This window comes from Myodes glareolus, chromosome 13 (assembly GCF_982192425.1).
Source record: "Myodes glareolus chromosome 13, mMyoGla1.1, whole genome shotgun sequence".
Classification (NCBI taxonomy): Eukaryota; Metazoa; Chordata; class Mammalia; order Rodentia; family Cricetidae; genus Myodes; species Myodes glareolus.
In genome coordinates, this window is record NC_142038.1 from 42,568,645 (window position 1) to 42,586,580 (window position 17,936).

General features: G+C 42.0%; 1 protein-coding gene and 1 pseudogene across 1 annotated transcript in view; one reads left to right on the forward strand and one right to left on the reverse strand.

The window, feature by feature from the left end:
* Positions 1 to 17,936, forward strand: part of Mcc (MCC regulator of Wnt signaling pathway) — a 378,705-nt gene that overhangs the window by 15,019 nt on the left and 345,750 nt on the right. The gene's annotated exons all lie outside the window — the stretch shown is intronic.
* The window catches only part of LOC125390224 (uncharacterized), a 28,117-nt pseudogene continuing 14,482 nt past the window's right edge, over positions 4,302 to 17,936 (reverse strand).

Consider the following 17,936-nt stretch of genomic DNA (forward strand, 5'->3'; position numbering starts at 1 on the left):
TCTCAGGTATGGAGCTACTTTCATTGCTAATATTTTGTCAATAGTAGAACCATTGATTAAACATATTTTATTATCCATCCAACGGTCTTTATTCATATTCTAGTCTAGAAATCAAAATTACTTCTCCATATATTTCCTACAAATTTGACTCCTCTTTAAAATTTGAACTTATGGACCTAAAGCTAAATTTTGAGACATTTGGTGTATGAGGAGTTTGAATCCCCAGAACCCATATCAAAACCCAGGTATAGGAACTTGTGCCTGCAATCCCAGCACTGAGAAGTGAAGACTGGAGGATCTTAGGGCTCATTGGCCAGTGGATCAAATGCATCCAACTGATGAACTCCAGGTTTTAGGAAAGACCCTGCCTCAAAAATAAGGCAGAAAGTGAGGAGGAAGATACCCAACCGGCCCTCACATTTGCATGCATATGAATGTATATATGCACACACATCCATGAAATTCCCCGGATACACACAAAATAAGGTGTCCGAGTGTTCAGTGTATAGACTTGAACTACAGCAAACCAACTTATACAGCTGTCTCATCCCCACGCTAAGAAATTTGCAGCTCTTCACTTTGCTCTAAGGAGCTTAACTTCTTTTGCTGTCACCGAGACAGCATGAAAATGGGTTTTGTTACACTAATATCACACATTTCATAAATATTCCAGTCGTTCAACATCCTGCTCTCACTCCCGACTAATACACGTCCATGATGTGCGCCTGTGCGTGCATGTGTGTGTGTTACAGTGAGTCCAGTGAATTTCATTAGTGTTGTGTCTTGGAGCATGAACACCTTACCCATGACTGAACACTAGAGGAAATATCCTTCCCTATGAACCACTAGCTGCCTATAAACCCCCAGAGAGGGGAAGGAGGCATGGCGCCCTTCAACAACTGTTCTCCAGCTTTCAAACTGAGCTGTTATTCATTTACTTGACTCCTTGATGTTGAAGGATGTTAAACTGGCTTTCAGTGAAGATCTGCCCTGACCTAGGAGTAGCTATGCAATTGACTAGTTTATGGGTCATGTGTGCAAGTTTATTCGCAGTCAGAGGCAAGCTGGTCTCCCTTGCACTTCTGTAGTGAGCAGCTGAAAGTTCGTTATAAATCAGACCACAGGACAAACAGTGTTAGCTTATACCTGCTACATCTGCATTCTCCCCGTGTCTGTACATAGTCCAGCAACGATTGATTAGACATTGGATATAGGTTACAAATTTTCACTGAGGGTAACAAATTAAATACGGGGTTGATAAAATCAGAATAGAACGTGCCCTTCTTTGTGAAATTGCGCTGGAGAAATCTTGAAGAATGTCTTGATTTTTCGGTACTTTCTTTCCCATTGCCATGGAAAGCTGAGGGCCTTATAGTACCTGTCTTTTAGGATGATTATTTTTAATGCTAGAAAAGAAATAGTGGAGGAGAATAGATGGCTGTACAAAGTAGGCTGTCTATTCCTACCATCAACACAAAAGCTAAGGCTTAGCTCTCAGAGCAATGACGGAGGTCTGTAAGCATCCCAACCAGGGCCTGTGCATCGACTCTGAAGAGTGGAAGCCTGCAGGGATCTTCAGGGCACAGCTGTCTTTCTGTGTCAGGAGGGCCTGTCTGCCTGGGGAAGCATTAACTCGTTCCCTTTCGCTTGAGAACATTGCCGCTTTTCTTTGCAATGTTGCCTGAGTTCCTGCTGTCTGGCTTTGCTTAAGTTTAATATTTAAACAAAATGTTTACCCTGGAAAGGTTTTTCTGATGTGAAGCCAGTTGTGTCTGCCACCATGATCTTTGCAGAATTTATGTATCCTTCCCAGACTCTTAGCTCTTCCCCACATGTTCTCCCTTCAAAGGTTGTGCCCCAGAAGGAGAAGAAAGGAGAAACAACTGACCCCACTGACAGTGTGGCTCCCGCCCACCCCATGGGCACTCATCTCCTAAAAGGGGGCTCAGAGGCTTTTCATAATTAAAAACATCTGGAATCACGACACATGGCAGAAAAATTCTACTGTGAGATATGTGTGCTGTGTTTCGTTTACAACGACAGTGAGCCTGCACCTCATACTATTGTTCCCACGATAGCTTTCCTTTGCCTTCCTGTTCCTGTTGCTTCCTTTCCAGACTTTCTCCATCTTACTGTTGGCAGAGGTTTCTGTCCTGTTCGGTCCCGCAATAATCACTCTGAAACTATATTATCCGCAATAACTGTTTGACCAATAAATAGCTTAAGCATATTGCTAGCTAGCGCTTACATCTTAAATTAACCATTCCTATTATTTTATATTTTACCATGAGGCTTGTGGCCTACTGACAAGGTTCTGACTAGCAGTTTGCATCTTTCTCCTCTGGCAGCTAATGGCGTCTCATGACTCCCCTACTTTCTCTCTATATCTCTTTTCCAGCCTGGCTATATTCGGTTAGGCCATTGGCCAAAAGCAGCTTTTTTATTCATTTAAAGCAACGCATATACAGAAGGATTTCCCACACCATTTTGCCTCTAATAATGACCATATTCAAGATGATGAATTCCTGATGCTGTTGTTTGGAGAAGGAGTCTTAGAGTCTTGCTTGTATTATAGAGGTTTGTCTCAAACTCCTAGCCCCAAGTGATGCTCCAGTTTCAGTTTCCCAAGTAGATGAGAGTATTAGTCCATCGCTCTCTTCCAGTGACTGCCCAGGCATGGGGCATCTGGCCCCCTAGCTCAAAATGTTCTTCCTCAGCATCAGGCGTGAGTAGATAGTGCTCCTTCTAGAAGGCATAAGTTACTAAACAAAAGTTCCAGGTCCAAATGCGAGGTACCTCCTTTTGAGCTGTTGCTTAGGGCATCCACAGAGGGTACCAGAATAACCAGGCTTTTGCCAATCATTCATTGGGTAGCCTCCTGAACTAGATGGTGAAAACCACACTCATTAGTTGAAGGAGAGAGAGAGGCGCCAAAAACAGAGCTAGAAGGATCCTCCTCACTGGTAAGTTTTCACAGTACTGGAAGATTTTATTCACCCAAACACAGCCAGTAAGCACTGTTCCTCCATGGTTTCTGCTTCAAGCTCTTGCCTTGAGTTCCTACCTCAGTTTCCTTTGATGATGGACTATAACTTGTGAGCAGAAATGAACTCTCCCCAGCCCAAGCTGTTCTTGGCTATGGTGTTTATCCCAGCAATAGAGAGTAAAGTAGGGCGTTTGTGGATAGTGGAGGGGCTGATATCACTTTCTGAGGGACTATTATCCATTATCGATTGCTGGGAGAAGGCTTAGCACTTTGTGCAGTGGCGAATCCACTTGTTCATTGTTCATGCTCCAGAAAGCACCCTCCGCATCCTGCTCATTCAAGCAACCCTGATAAACTCAGTGGACGCTGTCTCCAATTGGCAGCCACTTACAAGTGAGGAGTTAGTTTTCTCCAAGGGAGTCTCAGTAGGGAAACAATCCACTCTTAAGGATAAGTTCTATGCCTAACAGCAGATGGCCAACAGAAGGAACTCAATGGCATTTTTGGAGAGTCTTTGTCTCAGAATATTGTCTTTTTTTTCCTCTTTAACCTTACAGGTCTTTTGGGTATAAATTATGCCTCCTGACTTTGGGTTTTTATCAATTTTTTTAAAAGATTTATTTATTTATTGTGTACACAGTGTTCAGCCTGCTTGTATGGCTGCAGGCCAGAAGAGGGCACAAGATCTCATTACAGATGGTTGTGAGCCACTATGTGGTTGCTGGGAATTGAATTCAGGACCTCCGGAAGATCAGCCAGTGCTCTTAACCTCTGAGCCATCTCTTCAGCCCATTTATCAAATTCCTGAATGTGTAAATGTGTGTCTGCATCTGTATGTTTTCTTGTATTTTTTCTTTGTCTATTTTTCTTGTTTTGTTGCTTTTTTATTTATCTTCTTTATCATTTCTTAGAAGCCTTTTCTGTTTTTTATTTTGTGTTTGTTTTTAAGAAAGTATTTGATCTCTTTATTCTCACAGCATACTATTGTTAAATAAAATCCAAGAAGTATTGGGTTGGTCTTTGGTCTTTCATGCTTTAGGGGAGTCAGACTGGCCTAGAGGAACATGTGTGTGATCTCCCAGATCTAGAAGGTACTGTTTGAAGGCATATTTCCCAAGGGTGGTGGGGCACGAGCTCCAGCTCTTTCAGAGAAATGAAAGTTAAATTGTTTTGAGAAGGCAACTGAGCAAGAGGGACAGACATCAGAATGGTAGAAGAACATGGAGGAGGTGAAAGGCAGAAATCTTCTTCTTTCCTTTCTGCGACAATCTAAGATCAGAGACTAGTGATCCCAGCGAGTAACCAAAGTAGACAGCTATCTGGACCCCACAAGGGAAGCACCAGAGCCCTCCAAGGCCAGACAGCTGGCAACGTGCTCACGGGGTGGAAAGCTGTCCGTGAGAATAGAGACAAACTGTTCCAATTTCTGTGCGGCTGCTTTCCCAGCCTCTAGACTCCCTTGTGATTGGCCTTCTCCAGGTTTGCGTAATCCATGACGACCTTGTTAGGAATGAGTGAGAAACCAAAGACTCGAAGCCAACAACGGTGAGCAACGATAACGTCTGAGACTATACTTATGCCGATAGCATCTGCTCCCAGCATACTTAGCAGGCTCTCTGACACAGTCTCAGAGTTGGGGCCTGCAAACATCACATAGGTGCCTGCCTTCCTATAATTTCCGTTGCTCCCCATTTGTTTCCAGGCACTTAAAGCTTTCTGCCTCATATTCCAGTCTTAAGTCAGACATGGCAGAGAAACACATTCTAAACCTTTCATCATTGGGGCCTCGAAGAGGGTTTCTACCAATGAAGCAGGTAGGTTGTTGTTGTGATCATGGATCATCATGTTACCTCCAACTGCACAACTGGGGTTGAGCCCTTCAATTGCACTGGTGACTACCAAAGTGTCCACACCCAGAAGATGGAAAACCCTGAGCAGGAAAATCACCTTTGACAGTGGGTGACCTTCATACATGTGGAACTTGCTCTGCAGTATCCTACAGGCTCTGCCATTCAGGAATCCAAACACTGGGCAGCCAGCATGACCTTGCACTGTGCTTGTGGAAAAGTTGGGTATCCTCACTTTACTCAAAGACCTGGATCTGAGTTAATTTAGCAGTCAGACCTCCTAACCCAGCACCACAGATCACTGCCCCTTGAGGTCGCTGCGTAGTGTGAGACCGAAGCTGCTCAGTGGTGCTCTGATAAACTTCATATGTAAATCTCTTGTTCTCCCTTGTGTCACCAACAGCCTCACCCAAATCCTGCCCTTTCCTCTCTCCGGGTGTCACCGGCTGAGTCTGCTCAGCACTGTTCAGGTGCCTGTTTTCTAAACAAAGACAGAAAAAGCCTGAATTCCGATGAGAGGGGAGGTGGGGAGGCACTGGGAGAAGTAAGGGAACGGGAAACCGTAATCAGAATGTATTGTATGAAAAAGAGATCTATTTTAAATAAGAGAAAAAAGGGGAATTAAAATAGTAAGGACTTGCTGGGAAGAACTTCAGTGGGAGAGGGAGGAAGAGGAGGGGGCAATTGGAGTGAAAAGTGACCAAAAGTTTATAAAAGTGTGTATATAATATATATACATACATACATATGTATATATGTATGTATATATATATTCTAACGTGTGTGTATAATAATCAAAGAATAAAAATAAACTTAAAACTTTTCTCCCTTGGTGGACCACCATGTGGCCAGACACTGCTGGGCTTCGTATGCTGAGTCGTCTCAGAGACAAAGATAGCTGCATCAGTCCCCAGAGTCAGAGCAGATGCAGAAAGACAGGACAGGGAGGGTGTGTTTATTTGAATTCTAGCCAATTTAATATTCTCTCTGAATTTTAAAAAAGATACATGTCTTTTAAATTCCTTGTGGAATGAGCCAACTGTAAGAGAATGTCAAGATGTATCCAAACGGAACATGTGGACTTCCTCATCTGTCAAAGGAAGTAGCGGTACTGGCTGATTTCTAAGCCTTCCAATTCTAAGTTCAACTGTAGGGAAATCACAGTGGAATCCTGATACACAGGTACCTTCAAGCCCACAAGGAGGGAGGTTTAATCGAAGCCCAGACAAAGAGGAGTAGGGAAGGACTGACCCAGGTACTAGAAGGTTAATTAAGCTCCCAACCCTTCCTTGGGACCCCAAACTCACCATAGGACTCAAACAAGGTTATCTCGGCCTTGGGCATGGAAAAGGGGAGAACAGGCGCCTAGGACCACATTCAGTGCTGGAGGGATTTGAAGTAACTGACTGTATTTAAGCTACTGGATTGTGGTCGTGATGAGGTTGTCTTTCAGAGGATGTATTCTGTCATACTTAAGTGAATAGCTCTGCCCTTTGCTACCTCTGTCCTTGCTAGGCCACTTTAATTGAACTGCCATTTCCCCGTTTGTAGGCTTAGTGCATGAGGTAGTTACAGAAAGCAGAGCAAAAGCCACTTTAATTTGTTATTATTATTATTATTATTATTATTATTATTATTATTATGTCATTGGCTTAGGAATTGGCTGAAGGGCTTCAGTGTAGAGAATTACAATACTAAATGAACAGCAATCTATCTATCTAGTTAGCTAGCTAGCTATCATTTTGTATATGAATGTATTATGAGTTAAGGTGTACCACATGCATGCAGAAGCCAGAAGAGGGTATAAGATCCCCTAGAACTGGAGTTACAGGTAGCTGTGAACCACCATGTAGATTCTGGGAACTAAATCCTACTCCTCTGTAGGAGTAGCAAGTGCTCTAACCATTGAGACGTCTCTCTAGCTTCCTTCTTATTTTCATAATCACTCCCATTTCTAGGGATGGAATTTCATGATCTGTCAGGCAAATTTTTGTCTGTAACCAAACTATACATGGTTTTTATGTTTTAAAGTATTTTATAAAAATAAATAAAGAAAATGTGACAACTGCTACAAATAGCCCCTGAGCCCCAATTTTTACTATAGTTTGGGCTTTTTACAAAGAAATGTCTTCCGCTGTCCTTCCCACACTACAATTACATCTTGTTCTTTTCCCCCAAATCTGTGCCTTTCTTGGTTTATTATGTTTATTGGCTTTCTATTATTGTAGAGAATAGCTGAGAAAAATAACTTTAAAAAGAGGAAAAGCTTAATTTGAAAACAATCTTGGAGGTTTTGGTCCCTGGCAAGTGGGTCTGTTCCTTTCAGGTCTGTGCAGGTGGAATATTATGGGCAGAATTCTGGGCAGGAAAGGCTGCTCAGTTCATGCAGTTGGGAAGAAAAGAGGAAGAGGACTGAGTGTTCATGTCCCACTTAAAGGACATCCCATGACCTATCTTCCTCCTACCAGCCCCCACTTTCTAAAGATTTTAGCTTTCAAAAGCACCACAGACTGTGGACCAAGCCTTCTGTTCAAGCTTTGGGGGGCACTTGCACAAACCACAACTCTGAGGGACACAACCTGAAAATATACCCTGATGATAGAGGATAGTGGGGGACAAGAAAAGCATTCATGTATTAACAATGTTTTCTCAAGATCAGGTAGTATAAGCATTTTTCATTATCAACCATGGTCATTACAATTACCGTCATTGTTAAATCTCTGAACTCATTCTTAGTTTTTCCTTTGACCTCTCTTTCCTCTTTTCTTTTTTCACTGACCAGTCAGCCAGTAGACCCTCTGTCTTTTTCTCCCTTGCTCCACCACTCCCCTGTATTCCCTCTTTGCATCTTTCCCTCTGCTTTCTCCTTCTTTGCCTTTCTTACCTACTGGAGGCCCCTCTTCTTTTCTTTAAATAAATATTTACTGAGTATCTGCAAAGGTTTCTGCCGTGACAATCCAGGGGCACATAATGTGGGAAGAGAGAAGTACATGAATGCCAACACAGAGTACAACGTTGACTGGGGTAAAAGTGAGATCAGGGTGCCATGGGTCCAATGAGGGATGGAACGAGGAGGGAAGCTGGGAGGTTGAAATGAAGATAGGGCCAAGGAGAAAGTGAGGGAAGTTCAGAGCTTTAACAATGCAGGTAATTGTAATGACCATGGTTGATAATGAAAAATGCTTATACTACCTGAACTTGAGAAAACACTATTAATACATGAATGTTTTTCTCTTCCTCCACTATCCTCTATCATCAGGATATATTTTCAGGTTGTGTTCCTAGGTGCTGTGGTTTGTGCAATACATAAAAGGCTCAGGGGTAAGAGTAATGAGAAGTATATTCAAGATGTCATAAAAAAACAGAGAAAGTACAGGAGAGATTAGCAGGGGCCAAACGCTCCGGGTTCTTAGAGCCTGCAGGAATCCACATTTTCTTAAGAAGTACCCAGATCTCTTTGGAATTTGAAGCATTGGGGAAAATATCTCGATTTAGCTTTAATGAAGAATACCAACGCTGTAATGAGGAGGAATACCAGACTGGAAACAGATTCGAAAGGGTTGTCCTAGGAATCAGGGGAGAAAAGGTAAGGGTTTATGCTGAGGTGGCATCAGTGTAAGATGTAAGAAAAGAGGTGTGAGGAAGACTATGTAGGACTTTGCTAGGAGCTGTAGCATGCTGACTTCTTACTACGCTCTAGCCATAGTGATGCTAGGCTGCCATTGTTTCTTAGCATTGGAAAAGAAACTGCCGAGTATGTTGGAAAGCCTGAAGAGTCACACAAACTCTCTCACTCTCAGGAGGGGAACAGGAATAGGCAGCCAAATTCTAATCACAAGTTTACATCGATCCAGGGAAGTGGGAATCTTGGATTGTCCTGATGGCTCCCGCCATCTGTAGGTGTGTGAGTTCTCCCGCAGACACCGAAATAAATGTGCTAACAATTGTATTCCTGGGCTGAAGACCCAAAGTGGGTCTGTAGTGGGGCTTTAGTGTTATACCCCCATAGGATTATCTCACAGGATAGAGTGCCTTGTAAGTTTCTAACTCACTCTCTATTGGTCCTTGGTTCATTTATTTGAAAATATGTTTGCTAATTTAGCTCCCAACCATATTGACTCCAACTCCTGTGTGTCCCTCACCGTGTGGATCCCTCTCAGAATTTCTCTAGAAAGACTTTAGGCCCAGCATACTGTGGTTCTGAACAGAATATCCTCAGTGGTCCTATAAGGCATGACAAATAAGTACATACATTACTCTTGGATTAAGAGCATTCCCAAATGAAATAAGAACAAAAAAAAAAAAAGGAGGAGGAGAAGGGCTCAAGAGGTTGAGGGAAAGGAGAAGTGCAGAATTAAAAAGAAAAGCAAGAGATCCATTTGTGAGTACCATTATGTTCAGGTTACATCTGTGTTAGTGAGCTCAGGCTACCATGACAAAAGACAGCATGCTGAGCGCTTTAAACAACAGAAGGTTGGATTTTTTTTTTCAGAGTTCTAGAGACCAAATCCCCACAACAAGGTACTAGGGTATTTGGTATCTTGGGAGAGCTCCTTCTCGCTAGCAGGCAGCCACATCCCTGCCTTGTCCTCACATCACAAAGGAATGGGGCTCGGGGGAGACAGAGAGTGGGGAGAATGCATCAATCGCCTTTCTCACTTCTTTTTTTAAAAAATATTTTATTTATTTATTATGTATACAATATTCTGTCTGTGTATATGCCTGCAGGCCAGAAGAGGGCACCAGACCCCCTTACAGATGGTTGTGAGCCACCATGTGGTTGCTGGGAATCAGGACCTTTGGAAGAGCAGGTAATGCTCTTCACTTCTGAGCCATCTCTCCAGCTCCCTCACTTCTTTTCTTTTAAAAAAAATAATTTATATTTTTATTTTATGTTCACTGGTGTTTTGCTTGCATGTATTGTTCTATGAGGGTGTCAGATTTTGGAGATACAGACAGTTGTGAGCTGTCATATGGGTGCTAGGAATTGAGCTGGAATCCTCTGAATGACCAACTAGTTCTCTTATTCACTGAACCATCTCTCCAGCCCCAACTTTTATCACTTCTTCCAAGACCGCAGTTGTATTTCATTAGGCTTGGTATCTCATTGATCTTAGAAACATCCCAAAGACCCTGTCTCCAGAAACAGGCACACTGGGAACTAAGACTTTAACATATAAACGGGGAGCGTAATTCAGTCCGTGACATTTTACTCTCATCTAAATAAAAAAAAAAAAGGACACAAAAGTTTCCTTTGTTTCCAGTAAGCTTCACCACCCCCAATTGCTTCAGTTAAAAAAGGGGGGCAGTGGATAAGAGATACCTAGATACAGATATGTGGTTAGAAATAGCACAAATTCAACTCAGCAGAATTTTCTTAGTATGTCTGAGTTATTCTTAGCTAGACTGGGAAGCAGTGTAGCCCAAAACTATTCGAGGCATCAAAGACAGTTCTTTTTCGGAAGCCTATACTTTATTTAATAATCTATTTTGAACTGTGAAGAATTGAACCCTAAATTTAGAATGTTCAACTGTGTCTGGTTGGCATTAACTTTCTTTTTAAGTAGGACTTCAGACGATGCAATGGGGTTCCCCTTAGGTTCTTCCTTAAGACTGGATGCTTCAGCTGAGAGTGTCCTGAAACTACTCTCCACATATCTGAATCATGATTGTTTGATAAACCGAGGGGCTGACTCCTATGGTACAGTGTCTGCCCTGCAGGCTCAAGGACCAAAATTCCTCAGAATTCACATAAAACTCGGGGAGAATGCAGTCCTGTGATCTCAGCAATGAAGAGGCAGAGGCAGGCAGATTCCTGAGCCTTGTTTGTTGCCAGCGTAGCCAATTGATGAACTACATATTCAGTGGGAGACCCTTTCTCAAAAAAAAAAAAAAATGAAAGTGGGGAGCAATTGAAGGGAGACTCCTTTTATTTGTTTGTTTGTTTGTTTGTTTATTATATATACAGTGCTCTGTCTGTGTGTATGCCTGCAGGCCAGAAGAGGGCACCAGACCTCTTTACAGATGGTTGTGAGCCACCATGTGGTTGCTGGGAATGAACTCGGGACCTCTGGAAGAGCAGGCAATGCTCTTAATCACTGAGTTATCTCTCCAACTCTGAAGGGAGACTCTTGATGTAAACCTTGGGCCTCCAGGTTCATGTACACCCAAATGCAGGTGTACCCAAATGTATTCATGTACACACCCACACTATTGAGTACACTCATGCACACTCACAGGGGTTGGGGGGTTCTGTTGAGGCGCACTCTCAGGATGGATACCTATGAAGGAAGTTACAATAGATACATGGTGGTGCCGCACTGCGATATGTACACAAACAGTATCTCAGCTGATTTTGTAGGAAGCTTTGTGAGAAAGAGGGCCCTTCTGCACAGCCAGACTTTTGGCAAGAGAGTCAGGTGTTTGTAGCCTAACACCCTCCAGACATTTAATATAGACTACCCCCCAGGGATCCTTCCTAATGTCCTAACTTGAAATTATTTAATTTTTATATTTTATGTAATTCGACTTTATTTCCCTAGTGTCCTAATATGACATTAGGCAAGATGCCTTCCTTATCCCAGCAGTGATACCTAGAAATGAACTCAGTCCTTAAACCTTTGAAGTCAATGCTCCTAGCATGTAAGCAAATAGCCCTGGAATCCGGTACTGCACAACAGTCCCCACTATAGATGATAGCACAGGGGCCACAGAGATGCTGTAGCTATGCTACAACCTATAACCTGTTGGTATCTTTTCCTTAGGATTGGTTCTTTCAACTGACCCTTGCCCTGCACTAGGAGCTGAGGGGTCCTCAAAGACATGGAGTTGCGCTAGCTAAGACTAGTTGTTTCCAGTAAGACTAAATTGTAGAATGGTTCCAGTCATGCCATTACAGGCATAAGGAGAGGAGCCACTCACACCAGTTGCAAACCTAATAGAAAATTATCGACAGACGATCTGATGAGGATGGAGTTTTAGACAAGCCTAGGCATTTCTTTTGGAGGACCTGTTTCTATAGAGGTAGGTGTGGTTCCATAGATTTCCTGGATTTTTCCCCCTGAGGTTTGGGTTCACTTGGTAGAGTTAGTAGACGGGTGAGGAAGATGAAATCCCCATTGTCGTACAAGTACTTCTCGATAGTTAGCTGTTAATTAGCGTGGTTAAGCTTAATGAACTCATTTAATAACAATATTCCTGCTGAGGGTTTTATTGAGTGTAAATTCTTAAATTTAATAATGTAAAATGTATCTGTGGAGTGTTAATAATACTTTCAGAGAGCAAAATCCTGGAAGGTTATGTATAATGGATTAATTAAATAAGAAAGCCCCCAAATAATTTCCAAACTGGTTTTAGAGTGATCTCTGCTTCATGTGAATGAATTAAGTAGACTATTCCAAACGCCATTTGTGTATGTTCATTTAAAAGCACCATCCAAAGCTAACAGAATTAGATCCAATGAAGCACAAACACAGCAAAATATTCTGCCTGACAGACGAGCGATTTGTTTTCTGTACTGATCCATTAAGTTGAATAACTTGATTTTCTTACAAGATGTCGACAATATGTTTCCTCCATGTAGAGAAGTCAGCAGGAACTTTCCAATCCACTCCAGAACTGCAGCAGCTTGGATCAGCAGTGGTCTTACATAAGCGTTTGGGAAATGTTTTTAATTGTTTTAATGGCATATTAGTGAAACGACACAAGCTTCTTATAGCTTTTTCAAAGTAAGCAATTCATTTAAATTAGCTAAGGATCTTTGAGCTGATTGTGAATGTCCTTTATATGATATATTCAAGAATTTTTTAAAAGCACATTTTCAAGATGTGGCTTATAATTTTTCATCCTGACTAGTTGCCCCAGGGGATGGATAGCCCCCGATTTTCATGTCTGCACAATAGGGCTAGAAAAAATGCAAATTAGAATGTGGTAAAATGATACGTACTTAAGTATGTAGACTTGAGTTCTCCAGAGTCCTCAAAGGCAGTTTCATCTGAGGATGAGTTTTGTGATTTTGTTTCCTGAGAAGTAATTATTCCAAATAGGAGTCCTGAGGGAGAGTGTTGAGCTCATTTTGCATTCCCTCCGGGCTACAGAAGAGTGAGTGTTGAGCTTTCTAAATACCACAAAGATTAAAAGTTATAATTTCCAATGAAGTCCATTCTTATCACAATGAGAAATGTGCTTATTGTGTTTGAGACATCAATAATTCCGGATGAATTGAAGCAATACCTATGCCTGCAGCCCCACGGACTTGGAGGCTAAAGCTGAGGAAGCTGTATCAAGGGCAGCGAGCAGGGGTAAGGGATCAAAGAGCCTCTCAATAAATCATTTTCCTTCATTTTGTTTTGTGGTGTGGGGAGTCGAACCCAGAGTCCCTCTCATAGTAGACAAACACTCCAGATCTCCTCCCCTTTCCTGTCTTGAGTCATCCTGAGAATATCACTCTTGCCCTGTGCTTGTTTCTGTCTGCCTATATGGTACCATATGACAGGCAGGACATGGTTTCTTAGGGGTCTTTAAGATTTGTTTCATTGTATCTATTTCCAAACGAAGCAACTGCATCACCAGTTAACTAGTCCTGAAGATAGACTTTTGGGGCTCTATGTCTGGCACCCAGGGAGGCCTAACGTTTTGAAGGAAACGAATGGCCTGGGGCTCTTGGATACAATCCCCACTGCTGACTTGGTGTTTGTCAAGCCTCCAGGTTTTCAGTTTGGGTTCCTCTGGGGTCCTCTCTGTTAGGTTCAGCCTGGTGCTGATTCTTAGCTCAAGGGGAGTGTCAACAATGAACCTTCTGCCTTCTGGGCCTCAGTGTCAGCTTGTGTTGGCTGCCACACAGGCTCTGACCTCATTTCTGATACAAAGTCCCCCATGGCCTTGTTTCCTGGTCCTCAGTCCCTTCCTTAGAAACCCATCCAGCTCCTCGAGGACTGGCTCGCCTACTTCTCATTTGCCCTCCTCCCCGAGGCTAATGAATGCTGGCTTGGTTTCAGCATATCGCCAGCTCTGTGACAGGTGACCTCTGACCTCTAGCTACTCATCTTTCTCCTATTCCATACCTTTATAATATCAAAATTCATAATGGAAACAACTCTCTTCTATCCATCTTTCCTTTGTCTTCATTTCTGTACAATATTAAGCCCACTTTTAAGCTGTGCTGTCTCATGTTGGCTCTGAGAGTCTGTAACATCCTTGTATTACTTTCTCTTCTACTTTTCATTAATTATAGGTCGACTGTGTTGTTTTCTACTAAAAAAGGAAATTTAGCATCTTCCTTGGAGTATGTTCCCTCTTTCCCTTTCAGCATCCTAATCATAACTGTGTGTTATTAGATCAATACTCAGGCTTCTTGTTACATAGGAGAAAACCTGCTGCAGCGAATGCTGAGTGTCAAACAAGCCGTTACTACTGGAGGAGACCGAGGTTCCTGTGAGCTCCTAGTCCAGACATAACTCCTGTTCTATGTATTTCTGTTTAAAGATAGTTTATTTAATATATGTTACTAATTTATTGGCATTGCACTCATGACTAACAGCACTACAGTTCATTCCTGAAGGATAACTATCTAAGCACATGGCTCTGTAAGAATCCAGACAGGGCTTAAGAACAGGGGCTGCTTTAAACTGTACCATCAACAACAAGAAGTATGAAGACGTAAAGACATGCACTCGACAGACTGTGGAAAGGACATGGACTTCCAGGTGAGCGACTGGACTAGTTTGATTCCTGTTGGTGTGATGAAATCCACTTGGGGAGAGAGGGTTTGTTTGGCTTACGGGTTATACAGTCCACTGTCATAGAAAGCCAAACTAGGAATTTAAAGTAGGAACCTAGAGGCAAAAATTGAATTCAAGACTATAAAGGAACATTGCTTACTGCCTTGCTTCCCCTGGCTTGCTCAGCTACCTTTTTTATATAGCCCACGCCCACATTTTCAGGGAGGGTACTACCCACAGTGGGCTGAACCCTCCTATAACAAATAGCAATTGAGAAAATGCCACACGGACATACCTACAGCCAATCTGATAGAAACAATTCTTCAGTTGAGGGTCCCTCTATTCAGGTGTCTCGAGAGTGTGTAAAGTTGACAGAAACTATCATATTCAGTGTTGGTGTAGATATAAGATAAAAGAGAAGCTCATATCATCTATAACTGGTAACAGTCAAATAGACTAAGTCTTTCTATAAGAAATTCCCAGCCCTGATACTTTGGATCACATTAGTTCCATCCCCAGGAAGCTACCCTAAGGGAATTAATTAGAAACGTTCTTAATGATACTTATCAGAACATTTTCACAAGAGAAAAGTGTTGTAAACAATCAGATGGGGTTCAAATTGCATTATGTTACATTTATATAATTTTTGCAACTACAAAGATTTACAAGCTGATACTACTGGCCGGGCAATGGTGGAACATGCCTTTAATTCCAGCACTCGGGAGGCAGAAGCAGGTGAATCCCTGTGAGTTTGAGGCCAACCTGGTCTACAGAGCTAGTTCCAAGACAGCTAGAACTGTTACACAGGGAAACCCTATCTCGAAAAACAAAAAACAAAACAAAACAAAAACAAAAAAAATCCGATATAATTATACTTAGTACCTTAAAAAGATGATTACAGTTTTTGTTACATGGGATGCATGATCTATAAAACAATCTTTCAGTATTATTTAATTTAGGGGGATGATATACAGGAATAGATACAGAGCTGTATCATTAGAGAAATAAATGCCTGCACATATACAAATACACACTTAAATGTAAACCTATGTATCTATAACTCTCAGTATAATTATCTACACAGAACAATCACTATAAGAATGCATTCATTTTAAAGGTGTATCTGTTTATTTATTTAGTGCTTGTGTGTGCCTCTTTGAGTTTATATGTTTCCAGTGTATGCTGGTGCCCATGGAAGCCAGAAGACAGTGTCTAGTCCCCTGGAACTAGATTTATAGGTGACTCTGAGCCACTATGTGGATGCTGGGAACTGAGCCCGTGCCCTCTGCAAGACCAGTAGATTTTCCTGGGCTGTATAGAAAAGCAAGCTGAGCATGACATGGAGAGCCAAACCAATAAGCAACGTTCCTGCAGTTTCTTCAGTTTCTGCCCCCAGCTCCAGGCCCCAGGCTCCCGCCCTGTTTCCCTGATGTCAGGCTGTCTTGTAACCTGTAAGGTGAAATAAACTTTTTCCTTGCCGTATTGTTTTGATCACGGTATTTTGTCCCAGCAACGGAGAGCAAACTAAGGAATGATTTTGCAGACAGAGTCACAGGGACTGAGAGAGAGAGACCATAAAAAAGACAACATCTAGAAAGTGTCAGAGGAGGAACTCGTCCTTTCTCAGAACACAGAGAATGCTTTCTGCCCGACCCACAGCCATAATAGTTTCACCTTCCGACTTCCTGAACTGAGTTTATGTTCTAGCATTTGCTGTGAGTTCTTGGAGATCTGTTCAGTTCTGGACTAAATCTCAGTTGCTTTGTAGCTGACAAGTTGCCCAACCTCCATAATCCTTAATCCCTTTACCAGCAGAAGGGAGGTAATAATAGTCTCCACACATTTATTATAGACATTGTATAAAGTGGCAAACACAAAGTATGTGCTGAATAAATAATAATTATGTTGACTTATTCTGCAGTTTAAATCATGGTACATATAATTTCCAATTCTGCTTTTGCTCTTAAGCAGTTTATTGCAAACATTTATTATGTTGCCCTGAATCTTCACATTCATGTATCTGGTTTCACTGAGTGGATAGTTATTTACCATCTACTGTATGGGTAATATTTAAGCTTTATTGCTTATTTTATTACTGTGTGAAAGAGCAGTGATCTTGGGATCGTTGTTTGAGGTTTCTGTAAATAACAATACTGCTTTTGCAGAGCTGAGCTGAAGGTTAATGAAGACAAACAACAGAACAGTTATAAAACCCCTAACGCTTTGCCAGCTACATCATGCATTGTTAAAATGGGTCAGCTCTTTCCCCTCTGCACCAGGAAGGTAAGGCTCAGTGAGAGGGACTTAACTTTAAGCAGGCTTAAAAAGCCTTGCTTCCAAGGCTCCCAAGGCTTCCAAGGCCTTAGGAATAAAGGTGTGGTGGTGCCTTTAATTCCAGCAATTGGGAGGCAGAGGCAGGAAGATTTTTATGAGTTCGAGGCCAGCCCAGTCTACAGAGTTCCAGGACATTCAGAGCTATATAGAGAAACCCTGTCTCAAAAAACAAAACAAACCAAACAAACAAACAAGCAAAAGGCCTTGTTCCTACTTTTGAAAGTTCTTGTTGCTCAAAGCATACTTCTCTGAGATTTTCATGTAGATTTTCTTCTCGAGCCTCCTGTAACACCTTATCAGTGGCTCTCGCTTAGGAGTCAGTTGATGGAGATCTTCTTGTTCCCCCTGGAGCACCACCTTCTCAGTGACTCTCAGATAAGAGCCAGTTGTTCCAACAGAAAGCCGTAGACTTTAGTCTTTCCTGTTTTTAAACGTTATTCTGAGTGGGCACTTAGCTATATTTACATTGACTTGAAAACATTCAATTACGCTTTCACTGGTGGGACCAATGTAGAGGACAAATACCACTGTGATGAATTCTTCCTACTGCTAAGTACGTGAGAAGGTAGAGCCCTGAAAAGGAGACTGAGCTGGAGCAATCTGCACTGTATTTACACGACTCGATTACGTTGCAATATAACGTGCGTGATTTGGGTCATTTAAGAAAACTTCAAAGGACCTGAATAGGCACTCTGTGACATAAATGAGCTTGTGATTGCCTGGATTGTTTTTTTCAGTTAAAATCAGATCTTCACATACAGTTGTAAGCTCACAACTCCTAAAGCTGAAAAGAAATGAAAGAGCCTAGAGCTGGGTTCTAAGATGAGAATTGTAGGAAAGATTTGTCTGTAATTAACTGGGAAAGTACTTTTATGTTTAACATCACCATAATCCTTCAGGATGCACAAATTGCACATTAGATAGCACAGAGACGAAGCAGGGCTTTTAACATGTGGGATGCACCCCCTCCAACCGTCCCCACCACACACAAACAGACTGTAGTAATTTTGAAGATGAACTTGTGAACTTTTCATTTATACAGTGCTTTGG